Source organism: Pleurodeles waltl, chromosome 5, assembly GCF_031143425.1.
Source record: "Pleurodeles waltl isolate 20211129_DDA chromosome 5, aPleWal1.hap1.20221129, whole genome shotgun sequence".
Lineage (NCBI taxonomy): Eukaryota > Metazoa > Chordata > Amphibia > Caudata > Salamandridae > Pleurodeles > Pleurodeles waltl.
Window position 1 is genome coordinate 460374446 of NC_090444.1, and position 16011 is coordinate 460390456.

Below are 16011 nucleotides of genomic sequence, written 5' to 3' on the forward strand. Positions count from 1 at the left end.
TCACCAAACAGAGTGACAGAGTTTCTGGATAATATCAATAGCATTCCCTACCTAATTCTAATTACCCTTCTGTGACATGGGTTTTTATCCCTTTTTCGTAGTACATTCCCCCAAAATTCTATTGGACATTTACTATACCCCACTATCTTTAACCTATCAAATTTAGCATTTGGTAATCCCAATTGTCACCCCATATTAATTCATAGTTCTTTGATTGGTCTTTATAATTGACGTCTTCGGAGGTGGCACATCCGGCGTTACTTCACTCTTTGGCAGGTCCTTTGGGTCAGCAGATTCATTGTCCATGGGTCTAAGTGACCTTGTACATTACATTAATCTACATTTGTTTCAATTTATTCATTACTTTTAGATTAAGGCACCGAATATGAGCTTGGGAATGGATTCAGTATGGTTACATTCGTCTTCCAAATTGAAGAAAAAGAACGTTTGCAGGGTCATGGCCCTTTGCGAGTCAGCACACTGGAAAAACAGAAAAGTGCGTTTAATATGAGAGCTGGGCAGCTAATCTGCAGCTCACGCTAACTTAAAGCCTATGAGGATTTTCAGTCCAGATTCAGTAATGCAAAGATTAATATAAGCTTAATTAAATGTAACATAAACATTTTATTCATCATTATCAGTTTGCGTATACATTGGTGGCCACTTCTCCGTGGTCATAGTTTGAGTGCACGTTTAAGCAAAATCGCTATTATTATTGTTTTCTATGCAGCATCATCACACATTGATATAAGCATTTCATTTTAATATAGGTTATGTAAGCTACGCTCTCTCAGTCCCTCCTCTGATGACGCTCGTCGTCACACAAACCTTTCCCTTTAACCTTTCATTTTAATTTTTCACTTTACGCATAATGCGCATTTCAACATCTTGTCCCTTATGTGAACTCTCCCAAATTTCATTGAACATTTTCTCTCTTTCACTTTCTTCATTTCTCCTGGTTCTTTTGGTCCAATTTCTTTTAATTTTATCATTAATTTTGCATGCCCCCCCATAACCCTAATAGACAGGCCAGAACAATTAATAGACTCATTTTGCAAGTACCCCATTCCAAATGTTGGTAAACCAGCTCCCTACTCTGGCAATTCCCTTTTCAAATTCCTCCGAAACTCCAGGTTCTTTCAGATCCTTCAAATCTGCACTATCTCTAGTTAGGTTAGTAAGCATACCTCTAATCTTTTTACTATTGTCCGGAATGAATGAGCAACAATGGCGCTCATTGAGCATCTTGAACACCCCTCCACTCTTCGCTAAAAGAATGTCTAAAGCAAGCCGATTTTGAAGAGTCATAGCTCTTTCTGCAGCAAGTTCAGTATCCATCAGGAGTATAGCCCCTGTAAAATTTGTCAGCATGTTATCCACAATAGTAGACAACTTTTGAATCTTCATACAATTCAAGATAACCCCTACTGAAGGGATTATAGCTCCGAATATATCACCAATGACAGCAGCCACTGATTCTCGTTTTTGTCTAGCATGTTGTAATTCAGACATTTTAGGTATTTGCTTTAAGTCATCAATCTGGTAAATCTTTGGGAAAAATATTCCCAAATAACATGTCCCATACCATCCTTTAGGGAGACGGTAATAAGCATTAAGTCCACAAATATATTAGATCCGGGGGATCGCTGGATCTTGTCCATTCAACATAAATGTCCATTTACTCTGAAACAGAAACACATGTCTACATTCACTTGTTCCCACAAACAAATTATCCTGCTCGGATTTCGGCCTATATATAGAAAGCCTACCTACATGTAATGCATCTATACCTAGATTTGCCTTGCATTTTGATTGAGGTGTATGCATAATTATTTGCATATGTGCGCTTCTCTAACCCTTTTTTTAATCTTTCTTTTAATGCTTTGCATCTATCATCAGTGTGATCTAAAAAGCTTTTCTCTACAGGTGATAGTAAGCAAGTCAGATTATTGCGATGTGCATAAGCAGTTCCAAATGTAAGTGTTGGCTCAAAGAATCCTCTAACTATTTTTATATCATGCTCCTTAGCTAGCTTGTTCAGGAATTCAATCACAGGCACAAAAGAAAACACAACATCCAAATTTGAATAAAAGTATTGCACATGCTCTTGATTATAGAATCTGGTTAGTAGCAAACTACAACTAATCCCGTACGTTAGTGGAAGGCTATGGTAGGTAACCCCTTCTTGCACAGACGAAGGAATTTTAGTACACACATAACAGTCTTTCGCATCCATGGTCTCCACGTACTCATTCAGCAAGCAATAAAAGACATTAGTAGAAAGTTCCCCTTTTGAATTAGTTCCCTCATGCAAGTGTCTTGCATCTTGCTCAAACTTCCCCCACGGTGTTAGTGTTGTAGTTTCAGGTTTTGAAGTACCATTAATAGTCTTTTTCTCCAACCATGGCATTCCCACAATCACTCCCACAATTATTATTGCACACACAATACCTATTATAAGGCTTAACCAACCACACACCTTACTTCCCTTGTTACTACCTCTATTATAAGCCATGTCTGTATAGAATCAGATAGCAGAATAATAATCAACTCGTGGATGATATAAAACTTTTCTCTCTTGCTCTCCGCGTGTATTTACAGCGTTACACTCACTCCAGGACCCCTTTTGTCAAATCAGGTTAGCAGCTTGTCATAATGAGGTTTCTTAAGGTCAAATCAGGTTCTAATGTCGCATCCAGTAATTTATAAGTCTCTTTCTTGATTTTCAGTTTTCAGTTTTAACAAAGTCTTTTCTTTGAGTTAATTAAGGTACCGTAGTATTGACCTGGTACTTCTCGATCAAAACAGAATGCTAGGAATTCTTGTTGCCATTCAGATGTTGTAGCATACGCCCATTCAGGACCTGTATATCTTCTGTTTGCGATTCTCTTTCTTTTCAACCTGCGTTCACCTTGCAGTTCTCCTTCACTTAGATCTTCCACTCGGGATGTATCAGTTTCCTCTATTATTGTTTCATCTGGTATGCTTCTTCTCCTTAAAAGTGGTTTCTCTGGCCAGTTATCACCCTTATGCGTCTTCTTCCGATATGTCTTTTCAGGACGCTGGACAGTATCCTCCTCTTGTAATATGGTGTTTTCACTTGATGGACCTGCGACTGGCTCAGGGGATGCCGGTACACTCTGATCTCTTTCTATTACTTCTCCTTCTTCCTCTTCTTGATCTGTAATGGGTTCAAGTTCTAACCCGTATCCGTCTACTTCTGGGAGAACCTCTCCTTGACTTAGTTCTCCTGCCGTCTCTACTGAGATAGGCATTCTGTCACCTCTCTCGATCTCATTCACTGTTTGAGGGACAAGACTGTTCTCAGTGGGCTCTCCTGCAGTCTCAGTTCCTTCTTGGCTGCTTTCTGGCCCTGAGACTTCTCTTCCTGGAACTGTTGTGCCGGAAACTTAAAGTTCCTCGTCAATTGGGCATGTTACCTTCTTTGTGTGACTGGCATGTATCCAATTTGGAATGCCTGCACATTTCACAGCAGTGGTTGTTGTCAAGATTACTTGATACAGCCCTTTCCAATGTGGCTCCAAACACGACTTTCTCACGTGCTTCTTGACAACCACCCAGTCACCGGCCTGTAGGGTGTGACCTGGATCTCCAATCAGTGGCAATGTGTTAGCCTCTACCTGGTGAGAGAAAGAGCGAATCACGTCAGCCAAACCTTTGCAGTAGTCCAACACCATATCATCTGTGATATTCACTGGAGCATTCGCAGGTATTGCTGATAACCTCATAGCTCTGCTCATGAGGATCTCATGGGGGGACAGTCCTGTTTTCTTATCAGGGGTGTTCCTCATTGACATCAGCACTAAGGGCAATGCATCTGGCCATTTCATATTGGTAGCTGCGCACATCTTTGCCATTCTTGATTTCAGAGTACCATTTATTTGCTCTACTAGTCCTGATGCTTCAGGGCGGTAGCTACAATGCAGCTTTTGTTCGATGTCTAGTGCGGCACACAGAAGTTTAATCACCTCATTGTTGAAGTGTCTGCCCCTATCTGATTCTATAGAGACCAGAAACCCGAACCTTGGAATTTGTTCTCTAAGCAGCAGCTTTGCGGCTGTGAGACTGTAATTTCTACGTGTGGGGTAGGCTTCAATCCAGTGACTGAAAACACACACAATCACCAGCACGTACTTCAATACTCCACAAACAGGCATCTCAATGAAATCCATTTGCATTTTGCTGAAAGGACCACCAGCTGTCCCAATGTGGCTCAAAGTTACCACAGTTTCTTTTCCGGCATTCATCTGTTGACAGATGATGCATCTGTGACAGGTAACCTCTGCAGCATGTCTGAATTTTGGGTTAAACCAATCAATTTTGAATGACCTGATCATTGCATCTCTCCCAAGATGAGCCTGTTCATGATATAATCTTGCGAATTGTGATAGAATGCTGTTTGGCAAGACTAATTTCCCCTCCTCTGAGACCCACAAATCGTCAGCCCTCTGTATACATTGCATTCTTTGCCAGGAGCGTTTTTCCTCCTTACTAGCACGACCCTGTAATGTCTTTAACTCATCTAGGGTATCAACCACCCTTAATGAAAGGCTCAAACATCTGTCATTTTCGGTTTGTGGTAACAATTCCCACTGTTCCTTGAACAATATGCAGTTCAATGCGCAAAACCTTGCGACTTGATTTGCATAACCATTTCCCATAGACACAAAATCTTGTGACTTAACGTGAGCGTTGCATTTCACCACAGCAATTTCAAGAGGTAACTGAATTGCATGTAACAAATCCTTTATTTGTTCACCATTTTTCACAGGAGAACCAGAAGAGGTCATGAAACCTCTCTGCAACCACAGTTGGCCAAAATCATGTACAATTCCGAATCCATATCTGCTGTCAGTATAGATAGTGACTCTCAAATTCACAGCTGCTTGGCATGCCTTAGTAAGGGTAATTAATTCTGCCACTTGTGCGGAAAACACTTTCTCAAGCCAGGAAGCTTCGATGATACCAGCTATGGTGCATACAGCGTAACCAGCTCAAAGTGTTCCAACGGAATCTCTTAAACAAGACCCATCAACAAACATAATGCAGTCATTTTCTTTCAGCTGTGTGTCTTGAATATCTGGTCGTGGCTTGGTACATAATTCCTTTACCTCAAGACAATCATGCTCAAATTCTTCCTCACTGTTAATCTCAGTATTTTCAGCAGGAAGTAAAGTTGCCGGGTTTAACACAGTACATTGTTTCAGGTTAACATTTGGTGACCCCAGTATAATTGTCTCATATTTAGTAAGTCAAGCATTTGTCATGTGCTGTGTTATGGTTCGAGTCAACAAAACTTCAACTGAATGCGGAACCATTACTGTTAGGGGGTATCCCATGACTATGCCTTCACACTGCGTGAGGCTCTGACCAACTGCTGCAACTGCGCGCAAACAACACGGTAAGGCTGCTGCGACGGGGTCCAAGTAGCTGAAAAATACGCTACAGGGCGATTTGCACCTCCATGGACCTGTGTCAAAACAGACAAAGAACAAGCATCACGTTCATGACAAAACAATAGAAAAGGCTTCGTATAATCAGGCATACCTAACGCTGGTGCCCTGCACATGCACTCTCTCAATTCCATGAATGACTCAAGCTCTTCTTTGGACAAGGCTATGGTATATGGCTCATCCTTGATCTCTTTGCCTGTCAGTTTTATCAAAGGTTTTGAGATGATCGAGAAGTTGGGTATCCATTGGCGACAGTAGCCTACCATTCTCAAAAACATTGTGACATCTCTCTTTGTCGTTGGAGGGTCCATTTGCAGAATGGCTGTTATTCTTTCCTTTGATATTCTCCTGGACCCTCTTTCAATCAGATGCCCCAATTATTTCACCTCTTTCTGACAGTACTGGAGCTTCTTGGGTGACACTTTATGTCAGTTTTTCCCCAAATGATTCAGTAAGGCAATTGTGTCATATTTACAGCTATCCCTTGTTTTGGATGCAATCAGCAAGTCATCGATGTACTGCACTAGAGTTGAGTTCAAAGGCAGTACTAAGGATTCCAAATCCTTTTTCAATATCTGATTAAAGATGGACGGTGATTGAGAAAACCCTTGAGGAATTCTGCACCAACTGTACACCTGATCCAGGAATTTGAAACTGAACAAAAATTGGCTGTCCTCGTGAAGAGGTTTCGAAAAGAATGCCTGTGACAAGTCTATAACGGTGAACCATTCAGCATCACACGGAACCTGAAACATGATCACTGCTGGATTGGGCACTATTGGGCAACATTTTACCACAATCTCATTTATTTTCCTCAAATCTTGCACAATTCGAACTTTCCCACAGGGCTTTTTCAGACCCATTATAGGAAAATTACATGGACTGCTCAAGACTTCCTTCAGGACTCCCTGTTTTAGAAAATCTGCAATTATTTGTGACACTTCAATAAGAACATCTTGTACCATATGATATTTTGGCACCTGGGGAAACACTGCATTCACTTGTACTTTAACTGGTTCCACACCTTTCATTAGTCCCACTTCCTTTCCTGTCAGATCCCATACTTTCTCTGTCACAGTACCCTGTAACTCGACAGGAAGGTCAATCATTGTAAGCATCGGAAATAAGGTAATCAAAGGATAATCCTCATTGCCGTCCCTGTCTCTTCCTCTGAGAACTGACCTTCGTCTCCTTCATCATCACTATTTGTCAGTACTTCGATTCCATCATTGGAACAGGTAATTGAACATTTTGGGGGCCATTCCGACTCCGCCGCCCGCCAAAGTAACCCCGTCGGAAGACCGCTCCGCGGTCAAAAGACCGCAAGGGTCATTCCGACTTTCCTGCTGGGCCGGCGGGCGACCGCCAAAAGGGCGCCCGCCGGCCCAGCGGGAAAGACCCTGCAACAAGGAAGCCGGCTCCGAATGGAGCCGGCGGAGTTGCAAGGGTGCGACGGGTGCAGTGGCACCCGTCGCGATTTTCAGTGCCTGCAAAGCAGACAGTGAAAATCATAATGGGGCCCTGTAAGGGGGCCCCTGCACTGCCCATGCCAGTGGCATGGGCAGTGCAGGGGCCCCCAGGGGCCCCACAACACCCGTTCCCGCCATCCTGTTTCTGGTGGTGAAAACCGCCAGAAACAGGGTGGCGGGAAGGGGGTCGGAATCCCCATGGCGGCGCTGCAAGCAGCGCCGCCATGGAGGATTCCCTGGGCCAGGGGAAAACCGGCGGGAAACCGCCGGTTCCCCTTTTCTGACCGCGGCTTTACCGCCGCGGTCAGAATGGCCCTGGAAGCACCGCCAGCCTGTTGGCGGTGCTTCCGTGGTCCCCGGCCCTGGCGGTCGGAATGACCCCCTTTGTCTTGCACAGTAAGTCCCCTCCCAGTAGGGATACTGGACTTGAATCACAGACTACAAATCCATGCAATCCCTGGAAGTTGCCGATCTCAACTTGCACTGGATCTGTAATCTGGTTTGTCAGGTACTGGTTTGCTACTCCGACTACCCTTAGAGTACGCCCCGAAAGTTGTAGTTTCTGAACCTGCGCACTCCTGACTGTAGAGCGTGTAGCTCCAGTGTCGACCAAAAACAAGACTTTATAACCCATTACCTTCCCCTCTACATAGGGACCCCTCTGGTCCACCTCTAGGGATGCTGCAAGCCTTCACTCTTCACTATCTGAGCTACCATCCGACCATTCTTCATTCATGCCATTTTCACCTCGTAATGGGAATTGCTGTAATGTATTATTTTGACTCATTACCTGACCTGTGACTTGTTGAGGAAGCATGACCTGTTGCTGTCCCATCGGAGCCATTGGTAATTGCATTTGCTGTCTAGGTACCATGGGAACCTGCTGTTGTACTTGCTGCATCTGCGCTGGCTGAAAACGCGGCATATGCATCTGCTGCATGGGCTGTACCCCTTGCATCTGTACCAGGTTATTTTGAAAGTTCGGATTTTGATGTCTCGGTTTTGGACCTCTTACATTTTGCAATGTACCAACATTAGTGCTTTGTTGAACGACACCATCCTGCACCACATTCGGGCGCTCCCATTTCCAGTGCCCCACGCCCCCGCACGCGTGACATGGTGACATCTTTTTCACCCCTTGAACGTCATTTTGAACTACAACGGTATTCAAGTCTGGACCGTGATTCACGAACCCTCGGCCTCGACCTCTTGGTAGCGCCTGAAACACACCATTCATTTGCAGTTGCTGTTGTATCATCTGCTGGACTCCATTTCCTTGTATTCCTGCCTGTGCAGCCCTTATCTGCATCACCATCACTTTCTCTTTCAGCTTTTTCTGCTTCAGCTCGATCTCATCACTACAATATTTTGCATACTGCAACACCTCATCAATCGGCTTTGCTTGCCAACAAATCAAATGATTCTTAATCATCTGACTGACCTCTGGTCTCAGCCCTTCGACAAATCTAAACACGAGATGGTTCATGTCTTTATGCTCAATGGTCTCAGTACCACTGTAATGTTTGAATGCTTTTAACAATCTCTCATAGTAAGCATGTATAGATTCCTTAACTTCCTGTGAGGTCCGGTCAATTTTCTGCCAATCAGTCACTTTCGCCGACACCTTTTGTTTCAAAAACTCAATCACCTTATGATAGTACGTCATCACTTCCTCGGAAGGAGCTCCGGTCACCTTATCCCTTGCCGGCTCCTTCGTCGGCCAGTCTACCCTTGTTTTACACTCAAGCCACAAGTCAGGGGGAACAATGATCTCAAACAAGGTATTCAAGTCTTCCCAGAGACACTTCGCAAGTTTCACTAACCTGTCTGTTTGCTGATACCACTCAATCGGTTTCTCCCTCAACCTGGGATAATCATTAGTAAAAGATAGGATGTCTCCTCTGGACCACGGTACATGCACTAAAACACCACCAGCTGTTTCTCTCATGGGTAGTATTTTTACTGATTCTATATCGGGTGAGGTTTTGGTCTGACTTGACCCTGGACTGTCACCTTTCTCCTTATCTCTTTTCTTTGCCCATCTGCCTTCCCATTTTTCTAATGCACCCCAAATTTGCGCACTTTGCAATAATTCTTTTAAGTGCGCCTTCATCCCAGCAGACCTCATGTGCTCAAAATATTTCGAGTCAAAGTCTAATCTGTAGCTTCTTTTCAAATGTTTAGTGTTTTCAATGTCAATATTGTATTTGTCTGCCAGGTTTGCTAATCTCTGATGCACCTTGCCCACTTCTTTGGTAATCTTGGGGCACAGGAATCTCAGTTCTGCTTCCGTGTATGACTCCAATCTGTTTACCCCCATGATCCCTTCCACTAGTTCAGCAGCCTCCACTCCCAGTCTTACAAAGTTTAGGTATTCATCTTGCCCTACCTTTTCTGGTTCCACTGTAGTCACTGTAGTCTTTTGTGAAGTATAAGTTTTCTCTAGCCATTCATTCAGCTGTTGCACTGTAAAACCTTGCAGTGAAATGTTCCCTGCATGTATCATTGGCGAGTGTGAAGTGTTCGTACTTATCGTTTGTAGAGTTAAAACCCCTAACCATACCTGACGCATTGCTTCTAAGGGTGGTTCTACTGGGCTAAGGTCTATTAGGGACCTCGGCTTTTCAACTGCTTGTTCTCCTGGAGCCATTATCTGGGGAGTTCCTATAGACTCTCCTCTTATTACATCTTGGGTCATTACTCCCTGGTCACATACGCCAGATTTGCCTTGTGCATACAATGGTACTGGTGGGCCGACAGTAATTGGTAATGATATCACCGCAGGTGTCTGACCTGGTCCCAAGCTTCGTGGAGCAGTAACTCCATAGGTCTGTTCCAAGGTACCCGGGACTGGTACTATTGGAGGGCCAGCTACTGGGTTGTACCCTGGTATCAGTTGTGGTTGCGGCTGGGACAGTAATTTCAGAGTTGACTCAATCTGCACTAACCTCAATTTTGTATATATCGGGTCTGGCGGAACTATCAGATTTGTAGTAGTCTCAAGTACTGGGACGTCTGGATGGATTCTCTGTATCTGCTGTGGAGGTTGCAACTGTATCTGCATGTCCGGCGCAGTGGGTACACTGACACCATTCTGTATCGAAGTCGTATCACTAGTCTGTACCGTATCAGCAACTCCCTTCTCCTGCGTCTGGTTCCCAGGACCCACAGTAATGTTTGGAACACTGTCGCTCACTGCCTAAGGTGGCGGGCGATCATGTGATAATCGGTCCATGAATTCTTCATCGTCTGAATCGTCTTCCTCTTCCCAAGGTCTTTTATTCTCCTTAGGCTTACTAGAGTCCTTATCTGTTTTACAGGAGGCTTTCTTTCCCTGTGACTCTTCTCCCTGAGCTATTGCTGGGAACAATTTTAATCCGTCAACAATTCCTCGTCTCCACATTTTGTTCTCATTATCCCACCTAGCTTCTGCATAAGATTTTTCTGCCCTTTTCAGCCTTCTCTGGAACCTTTCTTGTCTATGTTTAAGAGCCATCAAATCCCAAATCGCTCGAGCCTCATATTGAGCTGGCCTCGGAGGTGGCTTTTGTGTACTTAACATCCACCTTAAATTTTCTAATACCTTCAGATTGAATGTCCCATGTTCTGGGAAAGCCAAACATCCCTCTTTCTCTGTTAATTTGTGCCACTGTTTCATCCATAAACAAGGCGCGACACCCTTCTCCTCCATAACCATGTAAGCTGGAGTACCCTCAGGCAGTGTAGGCTCCCCATCAGTTGCCATAATATACGCGTCTCCTTTCAGAGCACTCTTAAAAGCCTTGACAAAATTCATCTTTGCGTTTTCTTCTTATTTGTATTTAATCAGAAAGTGACTTTAATTCCCAGGACACTCTTCACCCATCTTTCTCAACCTATTGCCTTTCACGGACGGCAGCCAATCCATGCGCGACCCCTCTCGACAACTGACCTATCTCAGCGCAGCACCACTGATGTCACACTCACACACTGCAGCTGATAAAGTCTTGCGGCTCGTCCGCTCCTCACCGAATCCACACAAACTAATGCAAAGTTATTGCGAGCATCTTTAATGACAACACAAATCTGTCGGTTTACTACAGGAAGGGTAACACATTTGCTTCAGAACTTTACAGAGATTTCACTTGAAGCCTCGGCCGCTACTCTCTCCTTCTCAGCTCCTGCATACGCAAGCAGAATTCGACCCGCAAATTCTACTCTCGACTTGTCAATGGTTCGTCCTAGTGCACTTCAGAACTTGCCAAATCTCCATCGAAGGTTTCACTCATACATTTTGACTCAAACTCGACTTGTCAACCACGCCCGATTGACCAATTAAACCGCACAGATTACAACATAAACCCAAGTGTCTCCTACACTTGTCAATATACTCCGGAGTCTTAGACCACGACGGGTCCGTACATAAACAACCAACCACGTGGATAATTTTGAGCACAAAGCGCCACACTCATGTGAAGTACGCTGACTTCCCTACTCTCATACCACGGAGTACGCCCACTCCTACTAAAACAACATTTACCTAACCTAGATACACACAGATTTCACAATCACCTGCAAAAGGCATAAGCTGAGCAAGTGCAAAACCCTATACCACACACATTATGACACCGAGAACATGCCCAACTCACTTAGGCAGGCTCCGAGATCCCGGGAAAGTCATGGTGAATTTAGAAACCCATCATACCTCCAATTTGCATTATCACAGAAAAACAAATTTAAACAATGATTCTCCGTCCTAGGGCCCCAAAGGGCCAAACCGTTGCTCTGCTACCAGAACTGTTAACGCGTTCTTTTATGTTAATTTATTACACATTAGGACTCGTTTTAGGCCAATGAATCTTTTGACCCAGTTGATCCGTTCTCATGAAGTTCACCACGCTTGTAGAAATGTATTAACTAAACTCAACAGTGTAGATTAATGCTAAGCACAAGGTCGCCCAAACCGGTACAGACAATGGAGCCACTGACCGAAGATGCGCAAAGAATTACAAAAGGATGAAATCATACCGGACATCCTACCTCTAAAGACGTCAATCATATGGACCAATAAAATGCCTGAGAACTGATGCGGCGTGAAAAATTCAATGACATTATGTAAATTTAATTGGTTAAAGATAGTGGGGTGCAACCCTTGTCCAATCAGATTTTAGGGGAATGTACAATGAAAAAGGGATAAAAACCTATGTCACAGGGAGTTACTTAGATTGGTTAGGGAAATGCTGATGGAACTGTTAACGCGTCCTTTTATGTTAATTTATTACACATTAGGACTCGTTTTAGGCCAATGAATCTTTTGACCCAGTTGAGAGACACCGTAGGACGAGATAGCTAATCAACATGTCGATCAATATGTCAATAATGTCATCAATATTCACCACAACAATATATTTTACTTTAGTCAAAGTCATTAATCAAATTGGCGACGCAACCATGACCTTTCAGCCATGAATAACCACACCTTTTAATAGAGTTTTATGAATTTTATTCCCTATTAGTTACAATCTAAGATTGAGTGCGTCAATCTTAAGGCCAAGAAACACAACAGCATAGTTACGACATGGCAACTTTGGTAAGATTTCAATAAGGCAAAAATCATAAACATTAGAATATAACAGGGCGTAAACATAGATCAGAATATAGCAGAGTGTCAAATACGCCTCAGTTCAACATAGCATAATGTCAGTCGCTCGTCTATTTTGCGTCAATTTGATGATCACCTGTCCTAACCGCTAATTAGCATTGGCATGATGGGCTTCATGCAAAACAATTTAGAACATCAATTTGAAAAACATCTAGCTATGGTCTCTTTCAAAAGTGAGCAGTTGGTACCTAGAAAGGAAAAGCAAACAGACAAATTACAAATTGCATTGTCTTAATTACCCTCCAAGGATTAGCTCAGCGCACAGGTTCAGTCTTCGTCTTCAGGACATCAGTCAAACGCCATCAGGCAAAGCTCAACTAAAGGGCATAGGGCACTTCCCTCTTAAGGAGGAAAAGTGTAAATGGGCAGTCTATGGGTGAGGATGGTTTTAATAAGTCTCAAAGTCACCAAACAGAGTGAAAGAGTTTCTGGATAATATCAATAGCATTCCCTACCTAATTCTAATGACCCTTCTGTGACATGGGTTTTTATCCTTTTTCCGTAGTACATTCCCCCAAAATTCTATTGGACATTTACTATACCCCACTATCTTTAACCTATCAAATGTAGCATTTGGTAATCCCAATTGTCACCCCCCATTAATTCATAGTTCTTTGATTGGTCTTCATAATTGACGTCTTCGGAGGTGGCACATCCGGCGTTACTTCACTCTTTGGCAGGTCCTTTGCGTCAGCAGATTCATTGTCCATCGGTCTAAGTGACCTTGTACATTACATTAATCTACATTTGTTTCAATTTATTCATAACTTTTAGACTAAGGCACCGAATATGCGCTTGGGAACGGATTCAGTATGGTTACATTCGTCTTCCAAATTGAAGAACAAGAACATTTGCAGGGTCATGGCCCTTTGCGAGTCAGCACACTGGAAAAACAGAAAAGTGCGTTTAATATGAGAGCTGGGCAGCTAATCTGCAGCTCACGTTAATTTAAGGCCTATGATGCTTTTCAGTACAGATTCAGTAATGCAAAGATTAATATAAGCTTAATTAAATGTAACATAAACATTTTATTCATCATCAGTTTGCGTATACATTGGTGGCCACTTCCCCGTGGTCATAGTTCGAGTGCACGTTTAAGCAAAATCGCTATTATTATTGTTTTCTATGCAGCATCATCACACATTGATATGAGCATTTCCTTTTAATATAGGTTATGTAAGCTACGCTCTCTCAATATGATCAAGAAACTTTGTCACTCTGTTTGGTGACTTGCTGATTTATTTAGAACCATCCTTGTCCTTAGATTGCCCATTTACACTTTACCTCCTTATGAGGGAAGTGCCCTTTTCCTGAGAGCTGAATTCCCGATTGATGGCGAATCAACTGATGTCCTGAAGACGAAGACCGAGCCTGCTTGCTGACTCAAACTTGGAGGGTAACTATGACAATTAAATTGTGATTGTCTGTTTGCTTTTCCTTTCTAGGTACCAACTGCTTTTCTTTTGACAGACACCTTAGATAGATGTTTTCCAAATTGGTGTTCTAAATTATTTTGCATGAAGCCCAACATGCTAATGCTAATTAGAGGTTAGTTGAGAGGGGTTCACCAAACTGACGCAAATAGACAAATGACTGAATCAATGCTTTGTTGACGGTACTCTGTTAAAAATAGCATATGTTCACGCCTTGCTATGTTCTAATGTTTGTGATTTTGCTTTGATGAAATCCTATCAGAGTTGCCACATTGTGACAATGTTATTGTGCCTATTGGTTTTGAGATTAATAAACTTGCTAGTAGTATTGTAAAAAATAGGGAATAAATATCACTAAAATTTTACTAAACTGGTGTGGTTATTCATGACTGAAAGGTCATGGTGGTGTCTTCAGTTTAATTAAATGTCATTGACTAAGGTAAAGTGCATTGTTGTGATAAATATTGACAACATTATTGACGTATTGATTGACATGTTCATTAGTTACCTCGTCCTACGGTGTCTCTCAACAGGGTCAAAAGATTAATTGGCCTACGACGAGTCCCAATGTGTAATAATTTATCATAAAGGGATGCGTTTGCAGTTCTGGTAGCAGAGCGACGGTTTGGCCCTTTGGGGCCCTAGGATGGAGGACCATTGTTTAAATTGTTTTCCTGAGATAATGCAAATTAGAGGTATGATGTGTTTCTAAATTCCTCATGACTTTCCCGAAATCTCGGAGCCTGCCTATGTGAGTTGGGAATGCTCTCGGCGTTTTAGCATGTGTGGTATAGAATTTGCACTTGCTCAGCTTATGCATTTTGCAAGTGTTCTGTGAAGTTTATGTGTTTTAGGCCAGGTAATGTTGTTTTAGTAGGAGTGGGAGTACTCTGCGGTATGAGAGTAGGGAAGTCGGCGTACTTCATGTGAGTGTGGCGCTTTGTGCTAAAAAATTATCCACATGGTTGGTTGGTGATGTACGGACCCGTCGTGGTCTAAGACTCCGGAGTATATTGACAAGTGTAGGAGACATTTGGGTTTATGTTGTAATTTGTACGGTTTAATAGGTCAATCGGGCGTGGTTGGCAAGTCGAGTTTGAGTCAAATTGTGTGAGTGAAACCTTCGATGGAGATTTGGCAAGTTCTAAAGTGCACTAGAACAAACCATTGACAAGCCGAGAGTAGGATTTGCGGGCCGAATTCTGCTTGCGGGTGAGGGAGCTGAGAAGGAGAGAGTAGTGGCCGAGGCTTCAAGTGAAATCTCTGTAAAGTTCTGAAGCGATTGTGTACCCTTCCTGTAGTAAACCGGCAAATTTGGGTTTTTGTTGTTAAAGGTGCTCGCAGTAATTTTGCATTAGTTTGGTATGAATCCAGTGTAAGGAGGACAAGCGCTGGGATAGGTCAGTTGCCGAGAGGGGTCGCGCACGGATTGGCAGCCGTCCGTGAGAGGCAATAGGTTGAGAAAAGGTGGGTGAAAATTGTTCTGGGAATTAAAGTCACTTTCTGATTAGATTCTAAACAAAATAAAAGACACAAAATTTATTTCTTCAAGGCTTTAAAGAGCGCTCTGAAAGGAGACGCATACATTATGGCGAGTGAGGGGGAGCCGACACCGCCTGAGGGTACTCCAGCTTATATAGTAATGGAGGAAAAGAGAGTCGCGCCATGTCTTTGGATGAAACAGTGGCGAAAGTTGACTGAGAAAGAGGGATGTTTAGCATTTCCGGAGCACGGAACGTTCAATACGAGACTTTTTAGAAAATTTTAGGTGGATGTTAAGTGTGCAGAAACCACCCCCAAGGCCAGCTCAGTATGATTCATTAGCAGTCTGGGATTTAATGGCCATACGACATAGACAGCAGAAATTTGAGAGGAGAATGAAAAGGGCAGAAAAGACTTTATCCGAGGCTAGATGGGACAACGAGAGCAAAATGTGGAGAAGGGGAATAGTTGACGGACTCAAATTGTTTCCAGCAATAACACAAAAAGACGAG